Source organism: Nymphalis io, chromosome 12 (assembly GCF_905147045.1).
Source record: "Nymphalis io chromosome 12, ilAglIoxx1.1, whole genome shotgun sequence".
NCBI classification, from domain to species: Eukaryota; Metazoa; Arthropoda; class Insecta; order Lepidoptera; family Nymphalidae; genus Nymphalis; species Nymphalis io.
This window is the reverse complement of record NC_065899.1, coordinates 2,473,359-2,483,580: the sequence shown is the minus strand read 5'-3', so window position 1 is coordinate 2,483,580 and position 10,222 is coordinate 2,473,359.

Below are 10,222 nucleotides of genomic sequence, written 5' to 3'. Positions count from 1 at the left end.
GGTATTTCCCAATATCATACCATCGTTCTATGAATTAAATTATAATGACATATATCATCAAATTTATTAGTATAAACCAAAAGTTTTTACAGCAATTTCCGCCGTTTACTTAAAATAAGCGCCTAAAACGATACAGCTTTAATATAGGTACTGACTGTAGGATTTGAATCTTGAAAGATACAATTTTGGCTTCAAAATAAATTGTATATATGTATTTTTAATTATTTATGAAAGACAAACTAGCGAATGTTTGGACCAACTTGCTTAGTGATAACGGTCGCCCACAATGGCTTTGCAAGAAATGAACAACTTTTACAGCGTCAGTGTGCTGCCAACCATATGATCTAAAATGAGATACCCATCGTAAATGTAATTACACTGGCTCACTGTTTAATCAAACGTCAATCAAGAAGAACAACAATCGTGTGATGTTATCCTCTCAAACGTGTCTGAACAATGACTGCTTACCACCGGGTCAAACATAAATTATGATCTTACCATTTTACTATTTTATTCCAATTAAAGTGTAACGTCTTCAGTTTTCTTACAAGTTGCATTAACTATAATAATAACGGGCTTATCGCCGAAATTGTGTTTATACTATATATATATTAACGATCTTGAATATATCTTAACTCTCCGCCTTTTTTATCTTAATGAGAAAGACGTATTTAATTATATGAAATGTAATGAACACGAAATCTACTCCACTTAAAATGACAGAACTTCAAACGAGCATCGCGTATGGATCAAAGGTGTGTTTTATTTTTGACATAATGGTGTAGAACAGTTTGCTCAGAATAGTATAACATATAATTAATGTACCGACAATAAAAGTATATAAATTTATAAGTATGTATAAAAATATAAAAGAAATAAAAATGTCATCAATATAAGTAGACGTAATTGTGATCTTAAAGTTATATGTATACGAAGATTTATATAAAGTTTAATAACGAAAACATTTTTTATGCTATAAACATTTTAACAACATAATAATGATAACTTAATATATCCTTTCTTTGATTTGTATTTCTTTTTCCTCAAACCTGCCAACACTAGCAGTTAGGCGCCGAAGCCGCTGTCTGGAAAAGTGGACAGGAATAGATTGGAAGCACGAACCGAAATAGCGTAGACGCTGCCATGCGACGACATGACGCTTTTGGAACTATATTAATATGCAAAATACGTTGTAATCATCGCGATATAAATGATAGATATGATCGATCCTAATCAAGCTAGAGATTTATTCATTTGAGTCAAGTATCTTGTGAAATACTATTAAAATTAAAGTTAAGTAACAAATCGTAAATGTCCCACAACTGAGGAGATTTGACGCTGATTCCACCATACTCTTTTAATGTGAGCTCCTAAATTTTTGATTCTTATTTGTTTTCCTTGCAGCTTGCAAGCCGCTACAGTACAAATGCGGCTTGTAAAGTCAGGTTAGGTTAGTTTCTACTAGTTGCCCGCCGGTGCAGCGGGACCCGCTAACAATCGCAAATGTTGCGGGATGAAAAACGTGTCGTGAAATGTATTAATTTTTTATATACATATCTGCATTCTACAGAAGCCTTGGGCCCACGACCGCGGCGGACGCGGGTGAAAATCGCTTCGTGAGTTCTAAGCCTTAGACAGTTAACTTTCATAACCGCAGACAATGTTACTGCCGGATTATATCTTGGATATTTTCATAATAGCATGTAGTACGTATATTACTTTGGGGTATAGTTTCAGATATAGAAACTAAAAATAAAATAAAAATAATAATCCGCTGTTCACAATCATAGAGCATGAGATTCCTTTCGGGATGTTTTTAACCTGGTCGGAATATTGAAAATTACATCACAGTACATTTACAATATGTCTCCATAGTAAAATTGATTATTTTGAAATAAACATTATGTCAATTCTAGGAGAATCTATTTCTATCTGTTTTCATTTGTTACTGTCTAATGATAATTTAATCCTTCCTTGGGTTGTGTTTGCTTTAATAACAAAAACTCCGCATAATATATTATAATAATATTATATTTTATTTCAGTAAGCCAAATTTATTTTCAGGTCAGTACAAATAACTAATAGCTATTTATATTTATTTATAAATATTAACATTTTAATATTGTTCTTCCTTCAGCGTTTATCTCCTATTCGTTTGGGGTCGGCGCATATTGTAAAAAGTTTGCAAATAGGCTTTAAAAGATTTCTTCAAACAGATGCCGGTCGTATGTATTACGTCCCTCTTTTAAATGCTATTGTTGGTGGGTGGGTTTCCCGCTACCGTAATTACTGATGTGCTTACGTGCTCTAATTGCCTCAATCAGATCTTACCAAACTCTTATTCATATTAAGACGGTGTTATGCATATTCTGCATACTACGCTGGTATATTGCAGGATATTTTTATCTCGACAAATATAAGGCTTCTTAAGTTAAACATAGTTTCTTATCAGGATAACCACTTAAACACAAGCAATCCTTTCCAGACTTAATAACAGAAACAACAAAACAGATAAATCTTAGTAATCGCTTGTTACTTACACAGATATGAAAAAATAAATATTTTAATTTACTCTTTACGATAGGATCACGTGTGTCAGGATGTAACTGCAAGAGTATTATAGTAATAGGACCAGTTTATGTAGATTTTTTCCCTGTATGTGTTGGTATGGTGTTTCTTTCCCGCTATTGTACCCTTTATGGTCCTATGTTCTTAAAACTCATTTGATATAAATTGTTTATCATATTGTAAAATAAATAAATCCATTTTTATTACCTTATTTAATTTATAAGCCAGATGAACTGTGGAAAACACATAATTGTTAAAGATTACGTAATTCTTAGTCTCCACAAAAACATATTTGGTAACTGTGATAAAAGTTACTGTAATTACCTGAAATTTTAATTCGTATGGACAAAATAGTAGGGAACAAATGTTGATGACTTCCAAAAAATTGCAAGCGTAACCTTAAAAACATTTTCGTAGAATTTCATACATTCCGGCATGAGTTTTAGTACACGCTTACGTTGACAAGAGTGGAATCAACATGGTACTTGATTCGAAAAAACAAGAATATCATAGGGTATCTATTTTACATATAAAAACAACGATAGTGTTTATATTTAAAAGTTATCTTGAATATGCATATTATTTTCAATTATCTTAAGAAGTTAAATTATTTCCGTGGAATGTGACGTCAGATTGCGATCTCTATGAACGTTAATGCGTATGATGCAAATCTGACAAATATATGCTCGTTTAGTCTCAGACTGACCGTTAACATTCTAATTATAAACATTTTGTCATTTAAAGTCACTGATGAAAATATTGTACAATACGCTTTTGTATTATGACTTATTTATATTACGTATATAATATATAAAAAGTCGAGATGGCCTAGTGGTTAGAACGGGTGAATCTTAACCGATGATCGTGGGTTCAAACCCGGGCAAGAACCACTGAATTTTCATGTGCTTAATTTGTGTTTATAATTCATCTCGTGCTTGACGGTGAAGGAAAACATCGTGAGAAAATTCTGCCGCATGTGTATTCTACCAACCCGCAGACCTGGTGGAATAAGCTCCAAACCTTCTCCTCAAAAGGGAGAGGAGGCCTTAGCCCAGCAGTAGGACATTAACAGGCTGTTACTGTTACTGTATATTACGTATATATTAAGTTTTTATTGACACATTATTATAAAACATTTTAAATCACTTAGTTATTATAAGCGAAGGAGATCCAACTTATGTCATAATTTGTTATAAATAGGTGCTTAAAAAATAGGTAGCATTACGTCTATAATAATTATGAATTTTTGAGCTATTTTCGAATTCATAGGTTGAACGAAAATTTTATTTGTCACTTTATTTGCATGGAAATCGTTCTATTGAATATGATGACGTAAGTTTATATATTGTAAAAATTTGTTACATTAAGTTACCATCTCCATCCATAAAGTTAGTCATCGTTCCTTGGGTAAGGTGTTCGCTTCTATAATAAAATACCGAAAAAACTTATACCTTTGTCAATGAATACACTCTTATCTCAAAAAGAAGGAATAATAATTTCAACGACACGGTGTCCCGTGTCTATGTCCTATTCGTCAGCATCTTAGCATGGAAATCGCCAAAATGAATACGATGACGTAAGCCATGTATTTTGTATTCAGAAATTGTGTTTTCTCTGGAAAATCCATTCAAAATATACGATTATAGAAGACAAGAAAACAAATAACTCACTTTCATGTTTCAATATAAACTTGGAATGTATTTACAGTACATAGTTATAATTAGTTATCTTCATCGTGTATGTATGTTTACTCAGCTCGAGTAGTTCTGTTTCCTTCTTACATTACTCATAAAGTACATAATTTTTGTCGTTTCCTTTCCTAAAATCAGACATTACGTAAGCTTAAGGAAAATGACAATTGTTTATTGCTGCGATGATTAAATATAAAATAACTATAAAAAATTAAGAAATCGAGGAATTTGTTGAGTGTTTATTATAATTTAAATATACTTCAATTTAGTAAAATAAAAAATATAATTTCATAATTGATTAAATACTACTAATAATTAATAATAATACTGTAAGATCTACTACGATTTGTTGCGTTTATTCGCTCTGTTTTTTAATTCTTTACGAGTTTCTTCTTACAGAATAGGTTGCAGTTAAAGCTCGTAAATTAAAAAAAAAACTAGCACAAGCCCACATACCTTCTTTAATATAATTAAGTCGTTATATTTAATTGATTTACTATTTCTTAAGAACATAATGGTACTCAATTACTTGTTAAGTAATTAGTAATATGTATAATTACCATAATTTAGTATTTTTTAACTTTACGTATGGTTTATAGTTGTCAAGACCTATTCTGGTTGGACGCCCAATATTTTTGATAAGTGCACTAACGCGGTCACCGTGGTAGCTGTGGTTGTTATTTGATATATATTTCAATGTTCCAACAGTTTTTAAAGTAGGTTTTGGTGTCTGGAAATATCCAAACTGATTTCTGATCTGAGTTATTTGCTAGGAATGTATAATAAGAAATATTTACTCATGCGACTATTTCTTAAAAAAACAATTGCTCAAGGTTTTCGCTTTAGCAATAAAATTTCTCAAATACTATTATTAAAGTTTTATTATTGTGGTGAAAATTAGCTTTATCGCCCCCGCTCGCTTTCTAGGAGATATCAATTTTGTATTGATATTTAATTGAATGCAGTATTAATCAATTTGTATTTCTTTTTTTTTTCTTTTCACTGATGTCATTCCAATGGCATAAAATATAGTGAAGTCAGAGTGGTGACAGATAATGAAGGAACGAGTATCCACTTCCACATTCCTACACAAGGAATCCATATTTTAATTTATACTTTTTATATTTTAGGATGACATACCTGCAAATTGGCTGCCTGGTTGTGAATAGTCACCTTTGCCCATAGACACTGGCAGTGAAAAATGCATAAATCACTTTTAATACTGGTGGTAGGGCTTTGTGCAAGCTCGTCTGGGTAGGTACCACCCACTCATCAGATATTCTACCGCAAAACAGCAATACTTGATATTGTTGTGTTCCGGTTTGAAGGGTGAGTGAGCCAGTGTAATTACAGGCACAAGGGACATAAAATCTTAGTTCCCAAGGTTGGTGGCGCATTGGATATGTAAGCGATGGTTGACATTTCTTACAATGCCAATGTCTAAGAGCGTTGGTGACCACTTACCATCAGGTGGCCCATATGCTCGTCCACCTTCCTATTCTATAAAAAAAAAAAAAAATAATAATATCGCTACCTACTTCAGGCTCTAAGATGTTTAAATCCGGAACACAGTAACACAAATATTGCTGGTAGAATAATGGGTGAGTCAGTGGAACTTACCCAGCAGGCCTGCATATACCTCCAACACTGGTAAAACAAATTAATTTCTATAAAGAGAAAAAATGCCCCCTACAAATGTAACATACTACTTATTAGCACTATGTTTAACCTTTGTACCTTTATAGACTGCCATGACGCCAGTGGGGTAGCTATTATAGGATGCCCCTTAAGCAAAGGGGGCCCAGGGGTAATATATTAAAAATTAAACAATGCTAACACTTATTAAACTAGATTATATTATACTTTTTCAATTGACTCGTGAATCACTTACCATGTACCACCAATAAAAGAAACAAAGACATAATATTAACTTTTAGCGACATCTGTACCAACCAATGCCGGGGTCTGGGGCCTTTATCCGCATAGTTATAACTAATGCGTGACGCATTCATACAAACAATGTTATATTTAAAATGCATAGGTCGTAGGGTATATTGAGATCCGTTGTAAGATGATAAGAATAACAAGGAAGGCTCCTTTAAAATGCTGAGTTATCAGTACTTAGTCGAAACAGATAAGAATCGCACTATTGATATCACTTATAAGAACTTTAACGGTTTTGTTGAAATAACTACTTAGATAATAAACATAGATAGATAATTATATAATTCTAAGAAATTATTAGGCCGTTTTCTTTTAAAATAAATAACAATGTATGATTCTTTAAAATATATGCTAGATATAAAATTATTACTCACTATGTTTCACATTTATAGCAATAAAGTCTTCGTGTGGCTTATAATGTACCGGCTGTAATCGTTACTTTTTGCTAGATGTCGCTAGTAGTAGGGCTGAATGTAAAATGAGCAAATATCCCATGGCATAATCGGTGAGCGGTGAGTCAGCGTTAAGGTAGAATTAATTAACGATAGTTGCAGGCGGCATAGACGTAACGTCCTTGCAAGGCTACACTATCGGGTTTTAACGTGCGCCTGCGCTCGTTCACCATATTGCGTTCTTTTCTGTTTTCTCTTACTCAGCGAATTTAAGACGATAATTATTAAACGATTTATTAATTAAGTTATGTTTTATTCTGATAATATGTAATCAACATAATTTGTGGTAAGAAATCTCTCACTTAGGTATTAATAGGGTATTTTGTCAGACAATGCCAGGATATATATCATAAAAAATATTAAAATATTGCCATTTATATTGCTAGCATAGACTGAAAATAAAAGATAATAAAAAAAAATTGTTTTTTTTTTTTCAGATTTGATCCTTCGGTCGAGTGATTATTTATCTGTCTACCCACTATTAGAACCTCCAAACCTTATATAATATTTATTTTTCTATGAAATCTATATGGTAATCCTTAACGAAGGACGAAATGTTGTCCGCCCACATGTTATACCTTTATAAAGATGCCGCAAGGGCGTTGCAAATCAACTTCACCAACGCTTATTGCGTTGCGCATACATTTTATAACGAATATGGACTTAAAGCAAAATTATGTAACTTGAGTAAAAAAGTAATTATATAGTTCGAGTTAATGTCTCGAAAAACAACGAAGCTTAGATGTGTTTAATCTGTGTGTGTAGTTTAGTTAATTTGCATCTCGTTCCCAACGTTAAAAGAAAACATATGCATGTTTCGGATGATATTTTGCTACATGTACATTTATCCACCCTGACTGCAACTGCAGTAGAATAATGGTGGAATCCGCTTCAAACCTTGTTAACCCAGCAGTGAAATATTTTCTTACTTTTGTTATAAGATCTTCAATTATAATATACCTATGTATAATAACTACTTATACAGTAAACGTTGCTAAAGAGAACAGAATATAGAATTAGTTCTTAAATGATATAATAAATTCGAATCGAATACATTTCCTTAAACTAAATAAAGATAAACGCTAGCGCAGTGGCGCCATCTGCTTTATAGAATTTAATGTTTAAGTTAAGCGTGGGCGCCACAGCAATGAGTCAGAAACACTCCTTACTCAGCCTACTCGCGTCGGCGTGCGCGCAATGCAATGTCATTCATCACTAGATATAACATAGACTGACTTAAGGGCCTGGAATGTAACCTATGGACTGGGTTGAGATATCGTATATGTACTTCCAGTAATCCGGCGTTTATTGCATATCTATTGTTTATCAGACTTATCAGATATTTGTTTAACTTTTTATCGTTTGTCGCTATTCGCCCGTCGATAACGGAATAAAGGTTCGAGCAATTTGATGTTCCTATATAATATATTTCAAGTAGAAAACGTTATTATTGCGGATCTCCAACGTACTTATTTTGTATTTTTTTTATATAATAGGAAGGCGGACGAGCGTATTGACCACCTAATGGTAAGTGGTCACCAACGCTTATAGACATTGGCATTGTAAGAAATGTTAACCATCGCTTAATTCACCAATGCGCCACCAACCTTGGGAACTAAGATTTTATGTGCCTGTAATTACACTGGCTCACTCACCCAAATCGGTACACAATAATACCAAGTACTGCTGTTTTACTTATATCACCTACATGGTTAGACTTTAAAAAACTAAGACTGGCATAAAGATTTTTTTTATGAGAAAACATGGCCTAGAATATCACAGGCAGGTGTCACGACGGAAAAAGAAGATATGCTGCAGACGAGCAGATATCCTGTCTGCTAATCTCTCCCAAAATCATCATCTAACATAGTGTTTCTTCGCTGATCTAATAGAAAAGTTCCTTTGAATTCCTAATTATTTACTGACCGCATTGTCATTTATGATTAAAAAAAATACATTATTAGTTTTTTTTTTTATAATTGTTATGTCTATGATATAATGTCATCTAGAAACTTTTTTTTATAAAATCTAAAACAAGTGTAGTATTGCTATGAAACAGTGAATCGATAATGATGAAACGCCTTTTCGATGAATCAAAAGAGAAATCCGTCTCTAATGCTTTTTCGTTATTAATTTCTCTAATTTATTTAATTTTAATTTCGCATTTATAGAATGTTATATTTATTGTTTTTTGTTAGTAAATTATTATTCTTAATGAGAAATAAATATTTCTAACCAGAATATAAAACATAATATGATTTTGAATTTGTTTAATTTATAAATTACTTAATCTTTAAAGCATCCTTATGTATATATATATATATGAGGATAGTTTTCTTATTGAATTATATTATCAATAATAGTAAAGTTAAGAAATATTCGTAGGTATATACGGGCGGTAAAATGAAACCCGATTGTTACGAGCGCCATCTGCATTCCCGGCTATCAGCGCTGGGTCACTCGATAACCGTGGTATCGTATGCACATTCCATTTCTATGGCGACATGCCACCAACGACACGAATCATGATACCTATTTGTTATGTTATTGTTACAATTTATACAAAACTCCGGAATTACATTAAGTCATGAATACAAATAGAACAGATAAAAAAATCACAGTTATTTTATGTATTTAATTGAAATGTATTTGTATTTTATTTTGTTAAAAATACACAATAGTAGTTTAAGAATAAAAATACTTACTTGTTTTGAAAAACGTCAATAATTAGAAATAAAATCTAAATAAATATTGAATTAACCTTAAAATTTTGTAATAGACAATATACAGGTAGGTCTTTGTGCAAGCTCGTCTGGGTAGGTACCACCCACTCATCAGATATTCTACCGCAAAACAGCAGTACTTGGTATTGTTCACACAAGGGATATAACAACTTAGTTCCCAAGGTTGGTGGTGCATTGGCGATGTAATCGATTGTTAACTTTTCTTAAAATGGGCGCTGGTGACCACTTACCATCAAGTGGCCCATATGCTCGTCCGCCTTCCTATTCTATAAAAAATATATATATATATATTGATACAACACAACGACTCTTCCTGACCGATTTCGGTCCCAGCTCCCATTCTCCATGGAAACTAGCCAACTGTCATAATCCGATGATACGACAATCCGACACGACTGGGGAGAATCCAGACGTAGGACTGACAGTTTTATGTGCATTCCGACGCCCGCTATTAAATTACATTGCTATTATTCAAACCTACACGGTATTCCTGAGAAATTCTTGGCAGAATACAATTTTTTTTTTGACTTCATTCATTTGCACCCAGGTTTTGCGGCTTTATTGGATCTCCTTAGAATAGATTTAAAAAAAAAGTAAAATTAATAAAAAATAAACACTAAGATAACACGCGTTAAACGATGCACTTGCAGAAAAAGTCTTGTGTTAGGAACTAAAAAATAAGAAATAGTATATAAATTGGATATTGATAGAAAAGTTCAGATCAGATTCAAGATGATGTATATATATATATGATATGGCCTTTTATGGTCGTTTGCTGGTAAAACCATACAGAAGTACACTGTCTCATGTGTAACAATAATGA